Here is a 16,689-nt window from a genome sequence, read left to right on the forward strand (position 1 = left end):
GTCCAGTATATGTTGAACATGGCAGACCTATATGTTAAACCCAATGTATGTATCTATGTTTATACGATTATCGCGCTGCACAAGGGGAAAAAAGAGAAACAAAATGCAAGCAGCAAGAAGCGCGAGAACGCTGTTGTGATCGCCCCTCAGCTCCCACAGGCCTCTTCTGGGGGCAGCTGGCCTCAGTATCTCATCATTGACAAGAGCCGCGTCCATCGGGTCTGATCACTGTATAGTCTTGTTGTTGCCGTGTGCAGTGATCTCCTGCTCGTTTCCCTCAGCATCGGCTCCCGTCAGTCTCCCCAGGCCTCTCTGAGACCCTCCTGCTGCTCATCGGCTCCCGTCAGTCTCCCCAGGCCTCTCCGAGACCCTCCTGCTGCTCATCGGCTCCCGTCAGTCTCCCCAGGCCTCTCTGAGACCCTCCTGCTGCTCATCGGCTCCCGTCAGTCTCCCCAGGCCTCTCTGAGACCCTCCTGCTGCTCATCGGCTCCCGACAGTCTCCCCAGGCCTCTCTGAGGACCCTCCTGCTGCTCATCGGCTCCCGTCAGTCTCCCCAGGCCTCTCTGAGACCCTCCTGCTGCTCATCGGCTCCCGTCAGTCTCCCCAGGCCTCTCTGAGACCCTCCTGCTGCTCATCGGCTCCCGACAGTCTCCCCAGGCCTCTCTGAGACCCTCCTGCTGCTCATCGGCTCCCGTCAGTCTCCCCAGGCCTCTCTGAGACCCTCCTGCTGCTCATCGGCTCCCGTCAGTCTCCCCAGGCCTCTCTGAGACCCTCCTGCTGCTCATTTCTTACAGAAGAATAATATTCCCTAACGTTCATATACCAGAACTTGTTCAGCTGTTCTCCAACTGATGGGCACCCACCCGTTTCCAGTTTCCGGCCACTATGGAAAAGGCTGTGGAGCTTCACCTCTACCCCTCTCAAGTGTGCATCCAGTCACGAATTCTGCGGGTCTCGAAGCCAGGCTTCTGCCGCCTTAGAATCACGGGAGAAGGGCAGGATGGGAGAGACATCAGCGGCCACTAATCCGGCCTGGACTTGACTAGAAGGTCCTCCCTGACAGAGCCAGTGGTCAGGGGCCCCTCCAAGAAGTCCTGGAAGCAGTTCATTCCACTCCTGGGAAGCTCAGAAACTTAATCAGGTTTTTCCTCTGTGAGCCAAGATTGGCTTCTTGGCCATCCCCCCAAAAGACAAAACTTCTCAGGACCTGCCCCCCCCCCCATCCCTACCTAAGGCATTGAAAACACGAATCTCTGTTAGCCCTTTCTTCCCCTCAGAATGTGAGCACAATGAGAGCAGGGGCCGTCAGATTGGCCATGATATACCTGCAGCACTTAGCACTGTGTTTGTTTGTTTGTTTACATTTACTCACACACTCATTCATTCACTCACTCCTTCACTGATTTTCTCTCTGCTGTGTCCAAGTCTTTGCTCACCAGAGGATGAGATAAACTATTACCAGATAACTGAGCACAAATTTGGGGGGAAAGGCCTGAGTTAGGGACTTGGATGGCTTTGCTCACTCCGGGAACTTCAGGCACTTGTCACTTCCCTTCCCCCCTCTCAGACCTGTTTCTTCCTCTGAACAAAAAGATGGGGGGCTTTGACTAGAGAATCTTTTCAAGCTCTCCTAGCACTGACATTTGATGCTCCCTTGGAGGCTGGGAAGTCAAGATAGAAAATGTGCCTCCTCCACCTGGGAGCCAGGCGGGGCTACACGGCCAGTTTCCAGCTTGGCCACAGCAGGTCTGTAGCTGTAGGGAACTTCCAGGAAGCTGGAAACTTCGGTAACTAGAATGTCCACCTCCTCCTAAGATTAATCAATAGTTCATTTAAGCTTGAAATCATGAGAAAACACAAGGTCCGGGCACAATAACTAGGACATTGTCAACTTTAAATAAGATTGAGCTCCTTAGAAATTAATAACATGCTTCAGAGAATTAGCTCATAGAAAACAGAGCCAGAGTTGGCTACAGAACAATGTTTTTAATAGTAACATATGGTTTTAAGAGCAGCAGGATTTCTCTCAATAAAAGCCTCTGGTGAATTATCAGTAACCTCATCTGCTTATTTTGAATGAGCACTAGTGTATTTGTGTCATGCAAGTCACACCATGTAGCCTTCTTTTAAAAAAAAATTTATTTATGTTTTATTTTAACACACATTTTGAATGATGTTGGGAGAGAAAAATCAGAGCAAAAAGGAAAAACCATGGGAGAGGGAAAAATTTTTTAAAAAGAAGTGAACATGGCATGTGTCGATTTACAATCAATCTCTTTTTCTGGATGCAGACAGCATTTTCTGTCCAAAGTCTATGGGGATTGCCTTGGATCACTAAACCACTGAAAAGAACCAAGTTTTTCATAGTAGATTGTGACACAATCTTGCTGTCACTGTGTACAATGTATTCCTGGTTCTGCTTGTTTTGCTCAGCATCAGTTCATGTAAATCTTTCCAGGCCTTCCTAAAATCAGCTTGTTCATCACTTTTTGTAGAACAATAATAATCCATTACTTTCATGGACCACAACTTGTTCAGCCATTCCCCAATTGATGGGTGTCCATTCATTTTCCAATTCTTTGCTACCACGAAAAGAGCCACTGCAAACATTTTTGCACATATGGGTCCATTTCCCTCATTTTCCTGTGATATTCTGTGCTCTGTGCCTTAAGGCAGTCTCTGGCCCTGATATCCTATGCTCTGTGTTCTAAGTTAGACTCCAGCCCTGATATCCTGTGCTCTGTGTTCTAGGGTACTCTCTGGCCCTCATATCCTGTGCTCTGTGTGCTAAGGCAGTCTCTGGCCCTCATATCCTGTGCTCTGAGTTCTAATGTAGTCTCTATCCTTCATGTCCTGTGCTCTGTGTTCTAGGGTCGTCTCTGGTCCTGATATCCAATGCTCTGTGTTCTAAAGTAGTCTCTATCCCTCATGTCCTGTGCTCTGTGTTCTAAGTTAGTCTCTGATCCTCATATCCTATGCTCTGTATTCTAGGGTATTCTCCGGCACTGATATCCTGTGCTCTGTGTCCTAAGGCCATCTCTGGCCCTGATATCCTGTGCTCTGTGTTCTAGTGTAGTCTCTGTGTCTGATAGCCTGTACTTTATTTTGAGGGTAGTCTCTGGCCCTGATATCCTGTTCCTTATTTCTATGTGTCCCCTCTAGCCTTTATGTCCTGTTTTGCATTTTTTATTTTTTATTAAACTTGTTATTTATAAAACATAAGCCTGGTAATTTTTCAATCTTGCAAAACCTTTCATGCCAAATTTTCCCCTCCTTCCCTCCATCTCCTCCCCCAGATGGCAGGTAGTCCAATACATGCGAAATATGTTAAAATATATGTTAAATCCAATATATGTGTACATATTTATACAGTTATCTTGCTTATGCCAGCTATGCTTATGCTTATGTTTTAAGTCTCCCTTCCACCTGGATATCCTGTACTCTATGTTCTCGAGTAGTCTGCAGCCTCACTATCCTCTGCCCTATGTCCTGTCCTACGTTCCCTCCATTCCTGATATCCTACGATATCCTAGGGGATATCTGACCTCAATGTCCAAAGTTTCCTCCCGCCTTAGTTTCTATAATTGTATAAGTAAAGTGATACAGTTTGAACTTCTTTTGCTCAGGGGAATGGATGGAGCAGAATAATAGGCAACAAAATCCCTGTACTCAGCCCTCCCAGAGCTACAGTTATTGCGTCACTAATTGGAGGAAAAACACTTCATGCAAAGGGAATGGGGATGTCTCAGGAGAGGGAGCAAACTTTCATCCTATGAGCCAATAATTTCCATCAATAATCCCTGATCAATAATTAAGCCAAACTGAGCAGCAGCTGGAGTCCATCATCTTTTTATCAACAAACACTGGTTAAAAGTACAACTTTCCTGTGCTCTCTGGGAGTGGGAGGGGAAGGTCAGATGCAGAGAAGCAGGTGGGGGAAAGGCAAGAGGGGCAGCTTCGGGACCCATTAGGCTCCTCCTGGGGCTCCTGGCTGGTTCTTACCTGCCGCTTGTCAAGGTCAGAAGCTGAGATCACACAGCCCACAACACAACTCCAGAAACAGTTGTTAAAAGTTTACTTTGTTCAAAGCCTAGGGTTTCCAAAGTTAACAATGGTACATCCCAAAATGACATGAATAATATACATTATAGATCCTTTCTATATAATTACGCAATGCAGAGAAGTCAGGAAAGAGAGCTAGAAGGCCATTACCACACCAGTGTTTACTCATTGTTATTCAGTCACTTCCGTCCTGAGCCCATTTGCGTTTTTTCTAGGCAAAGAAACTGTACCCTTTGCCATTTCCTCCCCCAGCTCATTTTTCAGATGGGGAAAGGGGGTTAAGTGATCTGTCTAGGTGTCCGAGGCCAGACTGAAACTCAGGAAAATGAGCCTTCCTGCCTCCAATTCTGGTTCTGTATCCACTGCACCCACTTAGCTGCCAGGATTTACTACAAATATACAATACACCCATATATTGTGAGAATACAAGAATATTTGATTTTCATTTCTTTCTTTAAACCCAAACCCAGCACAATAAGGTCAAGAGAAGTCAATACAAAATGTGACATTTCCTATGGAAGCAGTTTAGGCTCCTGATGATTTTACCTGACCTTTAATTTATTTTCTACTTTCCTAAATAGAACTAGATTTGGCTTTCATGGTAAAGAGGCAGCCGGTAACAAAATATCTCAGCGGTTGCCTGGGTGTGGATGGCCTCTGGTTGGGTGGCTCCATTGTGAAACATACTAAGAGGTATCTCCTCATGGAGCTTTCTCCAATTATACTTTTTTCTTTTCCCTAGTTACATGTAAAACAACATTGGGGGGGGGGGGGCTTATGCAAATAAGTTTTTTTTTTTTTTTTACATATTTCCACATGAATCATGTTGGGAGAGACAAATTAGAACAAAAGGGGAAAACTCCAAGAGGGAAAAAAACTGAAAAAAAAAGTTAACATAACATGCATTAATTTATATTCGGTCTCCATACTGATGAATGTGGACGGCATTTTCCATCCAAAGTTTATTGGGATTTCTTTGGATCACTCTGAGAAGAACCAAGCATAGTATAGATGATTATCGCACAATTTTGCTGTTGCTGTATACAATGTTTTTCTAGTTCTTGTTTCACTCAGCATCAGTTAGTATAAATTTTTCCAGGACTTTCTAAAATCAGCCTGTTCATCATCTTTTATAGAATAATAATATCCCATCACTTTCATATACCATTGTAGTGTTCTCTCTAAAATGTAATGTTCTCTGTTGAGGTTTTCTTGGGGTCTCTGGGAACAGCCTTTGTTTCAGTTCAGTAATCATCACAAGTTCAGCGAGAGGTTAAAGTCCAAATCCTTTATTATCTCCTTCACTTGGGGCTGGGCTAGTTTTCTGGAGGCCTTCCGGGGTCTTGGTTTCAGTGGAAAAGCGAAGGAGGGGAGCCTGCCACCAAGGGGGTGTGAGATGGGATGAATCTGTCTGAGTCCAAGGGCTTGTGCTCCTGCCTTCAACCTCCGGCCTTCTGTCCGCTTGTCTCTGAATCTGTGAATCTCCCTGGCTGAGGCTTCTAGCTCATATGCTACACACTGAGTACAAACCAATCATTATATCACTAGGAAACCATTATTTGTTGTAGGATTAAATCCATGCTAAACTAGATTTAACCATTGTCTCAATTCCACTGAGTACGTTGTTTCAAGTTCTGGCCCATAACATCTCCTTGTAGGATTAAATCAATCATACTGAACTATGCTAAATTAAACAACTAATGTCTCTATCAATTCCACTGACTTAGTCCCTTGTAAAAATCCTTTGTTTCAAGTTTAGAGTTCTGGCCCATAACATGCCATCATTATTCAGCCATTCCCCAATTGATGGACATTTACTCATTTTCCAATTCTTTGTCACCACAAAAAGAGCTGCTACAAACATTTTTGCACATGTGGTCCCTTTCCCTCCTTTATGATTTCTTTCGGATACAGATCCGATAATGGCACTGCTGGGTCAAAGGGTATGCACGATTTGATAGCCCTTTGGGCATAATTCCAGATTGCTCTTTAAATGTGCTCCATTCACAACTCAACCAACAGTATATTAATGTCCCAGTTTTCCCCTCCAATATTTATCATTATCTTTTCCTGTCATTTTAGCTAATCTGAGAGGTGTGAGGTGGCCCCTCTGAACTGTTTTAATTTGCATTTCTCTAATTAATAATAATGTAAAACATTTTTTTAACATGACTATAGATGGCTTTAATTTCTTCACTTGAAAATTGTTTCTTTATATCCTTTGACCGTTTATCAATTGGGGAATGCATGTCTCATTGATTAAAGAAATTAATTTGTACTATTCATTGGAAAGTAAAATATTGAAGCTGAAGCTTAAATACTTTGGCCACATAAGGAGAAGACAGAATTCATTGGAAAAGATCCTGATATTGGCAAATGTGGAAGACAAAAAGAAAGGGCTGGCAGAGGATAAAATCACGATAGCAATGAACATGAGCTTGGACAGACTTCAGGTGATAGTGGAGGGTAGAAGGGCCTGCAATGCTGGGATCCATGGGGTTATGAAGAGTCGGATATTAGTAAAAGACCAAACAACAACAACATAGACATGTCAGGTGGACTTAAGAGGGGAACATTTTTTTTTTTTTATTTAATAGCCTTTTATTTACAGGATATATACATGGGTAACTTTACAGCATTAACAATTGCCAAACCTCTTGTTCCAATTTTTTCACCTCTTACCCCCCCCCTCCCCTAAATGGCAGGATGACCAGTAGATGTTAAATATATTAAAATATAACTTAGATACACAATAAGTATACATGACCAAAACATTATTTTGCTGTACAAAAAGAATCAGACTCTGAATTATTGTACAATTACCTTGTGAAGGAAATCAAAAATGCAGGTGTGCATAAATATAGGGATTGGGAATTCAATGTAATGGTTTTTAGTCATCTCCCAGAGTTCTTTTTCTGGGCATAGCTAGTTCAGTTCATTACTGCTCTATTAGAAATGATTTGGTTGATCTCGTTGCTGAGGATGGCCTGATCCATCAGAACTGGTCATCATATAGTATTGTTGTTGAAGTATATAATGATCTCCTGGTCCTGCTCATTTCACTCAGCATCAGTTCGTGTAAGTCTCTCCAGGCCTTTCTGAAATCATCCTGTTGGTCATTTCTTACAGAACAATAATATTCCATAATATTCATAGACCACAATTTATTCAGCCATTCTCCAACTGATGGACATCCATTCAGTTTCCAGTTTCTAGCCACTACAAAAAGGGCTGCCACAAACATTCGTGCACATACAGGTCCCTTTCCCTTCTTTATAATCTCTTTGGGATATAATCCCAGTAGTAACACTGCTGGATCAAAGGGTATGCACAGTTTGATAACTTTTTGAGCATAGTTCCAAACTACTCTCCAAAATGGTTGGATTCGTTCACAACTCCACCAACAATGAATCAATGTCCCAGTTTTCCCACATCCCCTCCAACAATCATCATTATTTTTTCCTGTCATCTTAGCCAACCTGACAGGTGTGTAGTGGTATCTTAGAGTTGTCTTAATTTGCATTTCTCTGATTAATAATGACTTGGAGCATCTTTTCATATGACTAGAAATAGTTTCAATTTCTTCATCTGAGAATTGTCTGTTCATATCCTTTGACCATTTTTCAATTGGAGAATGGCTTGATTTTTTATAAATTAGAGTTAATTCTCTATATATTTTGGAAATGAGGCCTTTATCAGAACCTTTGACTGTAAAAATATTTTCCCAGTTTATTGCTTCCCTTCTAATCTTGTCTGCATTAGTTTTGTTTGTACAAAAACTTTTCAGTTTGGTATAATCGAAATTTTCTATTTTGTGATCAGTAATGATCTCTAGTTCTGCTTTGGTCATAAAGACCTTCAAGAGGGGAACATTTTTAATGTATGCCAGTGAAGGTGAAGGCTTTGGCACTTAAATCTAGAGACACATGAAACCAATGGATAAAGTATTAAAAATGAGGAACTACCTTGGTCTCTTCTAGCCAGAAGCTATTCCAGAGAAGGCTGGGATCCATTTGGTCATTTGGGTTTGTCCCTTAGAGAAATGAGAACAAGACATTTAAAGGAATTAATGCGCATGTAATACCAGTATTAACTGGTACTGTGTGGGACCATTGGAACTGTGTGATCAACAATAAGAGATTTGGAAAAAAAATTTCTTCACATAAATCTGTGTAATATATATTTTTAATTTTTAAAAAATTTTAAATTTATTTTATTTACAAAGCATATGCATGGGTGATTTTTCCAACATTGATCCTTGCAAAACCTTTTGTTCCAATTTTTTTCCCTCCTCCCCCCCCACCCCCTCCCCTACCTGGCAGGTAGTCCAATACATGTTAAATATGTTGAAATATGTGTTAAATCCAATATATGTATACATATTTATACAGTTATCTTGCTGCACAAGAAAAATCAGATTAAGAAGGAAGGAAAAGAAAAAGAGAAAGAAAACAAAATGCAAGCGATTAACAGCAGAGAGAGTGAGAATGCTATGTTGTGTCCCATACTCTGTTCCCAGTGTTCTCTCTCTGGGCGTAGATGGCTCTCTTCATTACTGAACAATTAGAACTGGTTTGAATCCTCTCATTGTTGAAGAAAGCCATAACCATCTGAATTGATTGTTGTATTGTCTTGTTGTTGCCGTGTATAATGATCTCCTGGTTCTGCTCATTTCACTTTGCATCAATTCATGTCTCTCCAGGCCTCTGTGAAATCATCCTGCTGGTCATTTCTTATTGAACAATAATATTCATAACATTCGTATACCACAATTTATTCAGCCATTCTCCAATTGATGGACATCCACTCAGTGTCTAGTTTCTTGCCATTATAAAGAGGGCTGCCACATTTTTGCACATGTGGGTTCCAGGCCCTTTCCCTCCTTTAAGATGTCTTTGGGATATAATCCTAGTAGAAACACTGCTGGATCACAGTTTGATAACTTTTTGAGCATAGTTCCAAACTGCTCTCTAGAATGGGTGGATCCATTCACAGTTCTACCAACAATGTCTCAATATCCCAGTTTTCCCACATCCCCTCCAACATTCGTCATTATCTTTTCCTGACATCTTAGCCAATCTGACAGGTGTGTAGTGGCATCTCAGAGTGGTCTTGATTTACATTTCCGTGATCAATAGTGATTCGAAGGATCTTTTCATCTGACTACAAATCCTTTCAATTTCTTCATCTGAAAATTGTCTGTTCATATCTTTTGACCATTTATCAATTGGAGAATGTTTTGAACTATTATAAATTTGAGTCAATTCTCTATATATTCTAGAAATGAGGCCTTTATCAGATCCTTTGGATGTAAAAATGTTTTTCCTGTTTATTGCTTCCCTTCTAATTAGTTTTGTTTGTACAAAACCTTTTTAATATGATCAAAATGATCTATTTTATGATCAATAATGATTTCTAGTTCTTCTTTGGTCACTAATTCCTTCCTCCTTCATAAATCTGAGAGGCAACCTATCCTATGTTCTTCTAATTTGTTCATAAACTCATTCTTTATATCCAGATTATGAACCCATTTTGACCTTATCTTGGTATACGGTATTAGCTGTGGGTCTATGTCTACTTTCTGCCATAAAACCTATGTATTATTAATAAAACACAGGGCTCTAAGGCAGCTCTAGAAAGATGACTATTCTTTGACTAGATAGGAGGAAGAGGATTGATAGATCTTCTGAGGGCATGTAACTAACCCAAAAGGATAATTTTTCAGGATGTCACTCAGGTCAATACGCCCCTTACTTGGTCAGATGTCACCAAAAGTGGTTCACCTATTTACAGAATCATGAAACAGCTGGCGTCTAAAAGTTCTTCCTTGGGCAGAATCCCCATGACCAGGGGGTCAACAATATGGAGACAAAGGAGTAATATGATACATCTGCGTCTTGTGGATTTACTAATGGAGACAGAAATGTTAGCTATGGCAGTTCAGGACCTGAGATTCACTAGCCGAGAAAGGTTACCCTGAAGGATCTGGGACTTCAAGGATCAAGGCAGGTTGAACAGAACAATAATGAGGGTTTGCCAAGCGTGTCATTTCCTTTCTTTCCTTTGATCTTCACAATGACCTTGTGAGGTGGATGCTACTAGATTACTATTACACCCATTTTACTAATGGAGACAAAAGCCTTGGCCATGGCAGTTCAGGACTTGGGAGTCACTACCAGGGAAGGATTCCTCTGAAGGAGCTGGGACTTCCAAGATCAACGCAGGTTATGCAAGGAAACAGTCATCAGTGCAACTCAGAACTGCAGGCTGCACACATCATTCAATCATGGGGGACTCTCAGTGACCCCGTTTGGAGTTTTTTCCACCAAGAGACACTTTGCCATTTCCTTCTCCAGCTCAATTTATGGAGAAACTGAGGCAGAGTTAAATGACCTGTTCAGGGTCACACAGCCAGGCTATATCTGAGTACATATTGGAACTTAGTTTCTTCTGACTCCAGGCCTAGTTCCCTATCCTCCGCGGCATCCAGCTGCCCTACACACATATAGCTCCTATGGAAAACCCTGTGGCTTGAGGCAATCAGGCAGAATTTATTAAACACTTACCCTGCGCCAGACTCTGTAAAGTTTTGCGGATGCGAGTACAAAGGACAAAGACTCGCAAGAAGCTCATATTCCCCCGGGGAAAGCGTGTGTGTATAAATATTTATATGAAAATGTATGTTCCATACCTATATATACATTCAGACACATCCACAGCAAATATAAAGTGGCAAAATTCAAATACACGCCAAGTTAGCTACAAGGGGGAGAGAAAAGTTGGCTCACTTTCATCTTCCAAATCACTTTCTTTGAAAGACAGGCCTCAAAGTGTCCCGAGAATTCCACAGATACAGCACTTCTGACGTCACTTCTGGTAGAACCATTGCCCGCACTTACTCATGTCCGACATGGCTGCATGAAAACGCAGAACAAGACTTTTCCTATTTCCCACTATGGCAAACCTAGGGCCACCTGGCCTGGAGATGCCTCAGACCCAGATGTGTGTCTGTGGTTAAGTCACTATATTCTGCCTCAGTTTCCCCATCTGTAAAATGAGCTGGAGAAGGAATGGCCAACCCCTCCAGTGTCTCTGCCAAGAAAACCCAAACGGGGTCATGGAGAGTCAGATATATATGAACCTCCTGAACAGTAATGAGGGTTTGCAAGACATGTCATTTCCTTTTTCTCCTTTAATCTCAGCAATTACCTTGTGAGGTGGGTGTACTAGGCTACTATTATATCTATTTTACAGATGACTCTGAGTCTCAGAGAGCAGCCAATTGCCCAGAATCTGAGGAACAATCCCCCCCAGGGAGGAAAGAACAGAACTCTGTTAGGTTGGTCAGGGTCTATGTGGGCAGCCCACAAGGCAGCCTTAAAGGGGCAGAGACAAGGAGGAAGGCCTCCCAAGCTGGCTGGAGAAGTGAAAGGCCCGTGGGGGACAGGGCACAGATAGAGAAGGAAGGCTCCCAGTCTGGGAGTGCTCCCTCTCCGCATCACTGTGCCCAGCCTCCCAGCAAGGCAGATTCTGGACAGGGGACACAATGGAGGGGAGGCCATTGTCACATGAATCCCCCCCCTCCAAGCCCAGGCCAGGCCAGCTGATTCCCTACCAAAAAACCCAATCTGTGGGATCTTCGTATTTGCTGGGGCCCAGCTTTGGGCCTCCTGGAACCTCTGCACAAAGACAAAGCAGCATCCAGGAGCCCAGGACCGGCTCTGTGCTGATCCCAGGACCCTGAGGATCATAGCCAGTAGCCTGGCTCTGCCTTCTGGGTAGCACCAATGGTCTGGCTAGCCATAGCTAACATGGCTTGCCAGCCTGGCTGGCAAGGGTTGGCCAGCACCCGGACCCCAAGCTGTGGGGGCCCCCTTTGAGCTGGGTCCCAGAAGTGGGCAGAGAGCACGGCCACCATCCGGGACAGTCCAACTGAAGGGCCACTTTCTTGTAGCTGGGTCCCCTGCTCTTTGAAGGGACAGAGAGGATCAGGGGAGGGGGCCAAGGGAGGAGCATGGGCTGGGCCCTTAAGGCTTCATGGGGCCATGAGCCTAGATGCTCCTACCAAGAGGGGACAGAGTGCAGAACTGGCTCTGGCCCATCTGGGCCAGGACCAGCAGGGAGCTTCGAAGGATGGAATACAAAGGATGGAAGACCAGGCCAGAGGAGACCTAGGAGGCCTCGGCCTGGGTCTGCTTCAAGCTCAGAGGCCACAGGAGCAGGTCCCTTCTTCTGCGGGGTCCTTGGTTTCTCCATCAGAAAAGTAATGGCGACTGGAGAAGGCAAGAGTTGGGGACTCCTTAGGTGAGCTGAGTCTAGGACCCGGCAAAGCTCCCCGTGCTGCGGGGGCAGCAGCTGCAATTCTTGTCAGTGAGCTTGAGGCTGCTGGAAGCCCGGGCCCCTCTTCAGGGGGAGTTGTTCAGGAAGTTAAAATACAGGGGGCGGCTGGACAGTGGATGAAACCTCAGCCCTGGAGGCAGGAGGGGGGTTGAGTTCCAATGTGGTCTCAGACACTGAACACGGCCTCCTGTGTCATCCTGGGCAAGTCAGTTAACCCCCATACCCCCCCCAAAAAAAACAGGTTAAAAACATACATGGGATAACAAGAGACCAGGGAGTTATATGGAAACTTTGCTGCCTCAATATTAAACATACTCAAGAGCCCCTGACCAGAGACCAGAGGCTCCTGGGCCTCTGACGGTACCAGAGTGCTGAGGATGGGGCTGCCTTCTGATGCCACCAATCCTGGGCTCCATGCCAACTTCTCTGGCAGCCCCATCCCTTCATTTTGGGCCAAGCCACTTTTCCAGACTGATTTCTCATGACTCCATCACAGGCTGTCTGTAATAGAGTGAGCTTTACTCACACAGGCTGTTGTAAGACTCCCTCCCTCCCTCCCTTATTTCCTTCCTCCCTCCCTCCCTTCCTTCCTTCCCTCCCTTCCTCCCTCTCTCTCTTCCTTCCCTCCCTTCCTCCCTCCCTCTCTTCCTTCCCTCCTTCTCTCCCTCCCTTTCTTCCTTCCTTCCTTCCTTCCTTCCTTCCTTCCTTCCTTCTCTTCCTTTCCCTCCCTCCCTCTCCCTCCCTCCCTCCTCTTCCTCCCTCCTCCTTCCTTCCCTCCCTCTCCTTCCTTCCTCCCTCCTCTCCTCTCTTCCTTCCCTCCCTTCCCTCCCTTTCTTCCTTCCTTCCTTCCTTCCTTCCTTCCTTCCTTCTCCCTCCTCCCTCTCTTCCTTCCCTCCCTCCTCCTCTCTTCCTTCCCTCCCTTCCTCCCTCTCTTCCTTCCCTCCCTCCCTCCTCCTCTCTTCCTCCTCCATCTCTCTCCTCTTCCTTCCTCTCCCTCCCTCCTCTTCTTCCTTCCTTCCTCCCTTCCCTCCCTCTCTTCCTTCCTTCCCTCCTCCTTCCCTCCTCTCTTCCTTCTTCCTCTCTCTCCCTCTCTCTTCTTCCTTTCCATCTCTCTCTCCACTCCCTCCTCTATCTTCCTTCCTGCCTTCTCCCTCCTTCTCCTTCCCTCCTTCCCTCCTCCCTCCCTGCTTCTTCCTCTCCTCTTCGCCTCCCTCCTTCCTCTCTTCCTTCCTTCCTTTCTTCGCTTCCTTCCTGTCTTGTCTTCCGTCCCTCCTCTCAGTGCTCCTTCCTTCCCCCTTCCTATCCTTCTTCCTATCCTCCTTCTCTTCCTTCCTTGCCTTTCTGAGTCCCCTCATCCCTCTGTCCACAGGCCTTTACCTACTGATGCTCTTACAGATTCTTCTCCTTTTGACCTCAGACTCCTCCCAGTGTCTTGGAGCTTTCCTGTTCCCAGTACTTCTCTTGCCACAGAGTAAGCTACTCGCAACTTTGCTTTAATCTCATTTGACCTGCAGATGGCCTCCATTAGTCATTGTTGAGTTTCTGACATTTTAAGGTGCATCCTTTCTCTTTTCAAGACTTGCTCAGGTCTTCCCTTCCCAACATCCATTTCATTCATTCATTTGACTTTCTGGACAGGTGAGGGCTCTTTCCACGGTCCCTGGCTTAACATAATGAAGGATGTTGCTCATCAGCTAGTTTAAGTCTTACTTCTAAAAGCTTTCATCCAGAGCCATCCCAGAGATCCTATCCCTCTGCATGGACTCAAACACTCTGAGGGAGGTGAGGCCTTTTTCTCCAACAAGAGCCATAGGCCGTGTACTGTGTCTCTGTCTTGGCGTACCTGGGTGTTTGGGGAACCTCAGCTGCCATTCCCACTCTGGCTGCCGTCCTCTAGGAAGTGCTTCTCCAGAGAATCTTTCCCGCAGGAGTGGGACAGCTAGCTCCTCCTATGCCCTGATATTACTTGGTTTTTTTTTTCAGGTGTTTACTGTGGAATTTAAAATCTTTTTTCCTCACTAGTATTTTATTTTTCCAAATACACGTAAAGATCGTTTGCAGCTTCATTTTTATAAGACTTTGTGCTCCAGACTTTTCTCCTTCCTTCCCTTCCCTTCCCTGTCTCCGAGACAGCCCCAATCTGATATAGGTTAGACAGGTGCGCTCCTTTTAGACATAATGAAATTACTTCTGGTTTTCTTTTCTATATTTGTCTTTCATCCTCGAGGTCACAGGGAGTCACAGAAAGAGGCTCTCCCCGAGTTCTCGAGCTCCACCAGCGAGGGAGGGTGATGATGCTGCCTTTTTGTGCCTGAGGAAGAGCCGAAGGCAGGTATCCCCCTGAGCCCCCGGCAGTGATGGAGGCTGCTCTCTGAGACTAGACAGCCGGCAAGGTGCCCACCTGGTGTTGGCGAAGGGAGTCTGCTCATGTGGGAGTTACCGATATCAATGACTCTCCCAGGAACTTTGGTTTGTACGCAGCAGTGGGTGATCATATAGGAGCATCCTGCTAGTGCTCCCACAGGGCTTTGCATACAGAAAGGGCCTAATAGGTGCTTGTTGACTCCTACTGCCTGTGGGACTTCTCCCCTTAAACCTACCCCTAACCCCATTCCTTTCATTTTACTGAGAGCAGGTTGCCTATCCCTTCATCTCTCACCACCTGCTCCTTCCTCATCCTTTTTCCCATCTCCAACCTCTCTCTTTTGGTGCCTTCTTCCCCTCCCTCCTTCCCTGCATCATCCCCACTAGCAATCTTGGAGCATGTCCTACTCCAAAGGGATGAGTGCATTTCTTGGCATACAGTAGGCACTTAACACATCTTTTTTTTTGAAGGCAATTGGGGTTAGGTGACTTGCCTGGGATCACACAGCTAGTAAATGTTAAGTGTCTGAGGCTGGATTTGAACTCAGGACCTCCTGACTCCAGACATGGAATTCTCTCTAGCTGCCCTACTGGTTCTCAGTACTCAGCATCTTTTCCCACCTTCCATTCCACCCAACTTGGCCTTCTTGCTGTTTCTCCTGCTCCCCAGCCTCTGCAGAGGATACCTCCCCTTCCTGGAGGGGGTTCCCGAGTCTCACCATCGCCTTTTGGAATCTCTGCTCTGCAAAATGCCCCTGGTTATCGTGGGCTGCCAAGTGGTGCCATAGTGCAGAGAATGTCAGATGTGAGTCAGGAATTCAAACGTGGCCTCGGACACTCATGAGCTGTGTGACGTGGGTGGCTCACTTACCCATATTTGCCTCAGTTTCCCCAATTGTAAAGTGAGCTGGAGAAGGAAATGGCAACCATTCCAATATCTCTGCCAAGACAACCCAAACAGGGTCACAAAGAGTCAGATGAATGACAACAGCCAGTTGTTAATGTTCCCACCACTCAAAATTGCTTTGTATGTTCTGCATATTTTTTAATTCTGCTTTTCCCCAACAAAATGAGGGCAAAGACCATTTCATCCCTGACCCTGGATCCCCAACTCCTAGACCAGCCTGCTCCATGTGAGCATTTCACAAAAACTTACTGGATCTGATTGAATTAAAAGTTTCTTTTATTCAAATTTCTTCTGCTTCTGGCTGTCCCTGAAGACCAGGGCTTGGAGCATCTCAGGGCTTCTGGGACATGGCCCTCTCGTGTACCTCCTCAGCTGAGGGATGCTTTGCCAGCTTGTCCCCGGGGCCCGGGACTGTGTGAAGCAGCCTTCCCTGGCCTGGAGGGGAGGAATTTTCCCACAAGACCAATTAAAGATGCTTCCTCTAATGAGGAACTGTGGGAAGCTCAGCTGGGGCTCCATCATCCCTATGGCTGCTGGCAGCAGCGGAGGAGATAGGTTTGGACTCAACTGATTCTTCCCAGTTGGCTCACTGCTCTCTCTCCCCTATCCGCCAGCCCCAACTCTCCCTCCCTGCCTCCCCTGGTCACTCCACAGCACGCTACTGAGGAGGACACACTCACATGAGAAATGGCTTATAGGGTGACCTCAAAGGTTCTTTTAAGTTTAATCTGAACCGTTAATAATTTCTCCATCCCTTTCTTAAACTTAGTCAACAAAAGTATAAATCTAGGTCTGATTTATAGTGTTTTTGATTTAACAATCAGCTCTCTGGAGGTGGTTTGGGCTGGCTTCCACACACTTCTGCTGAATGGCCAATCATCACATAGTTGACATCCCATTTCCCATTTCCATGCTTCTTCCCTGACCACGTTCTTCCTTCCTCACCTCTGCCTCTTAAAATCTCCAGTTTCCTTCAAGATGATCCCAGTTCGAATCTCTGCCTCTTTACCACATAT

This window comes from Sarcophilus harrisii, chromosome 3, assembly GCF_902635505.1.
Source record: "Sarcophilus harrisii chromosome 3, mSarHar1.11, whole genome shotgun sequence".
NCBI classification, from domain to species: Eukaryota; Metazoa; Chordata; class Mammalia; order Dasyuromorphia; family Dasyuridae; genus Sarcophilus; species Sarcophilus harrisii.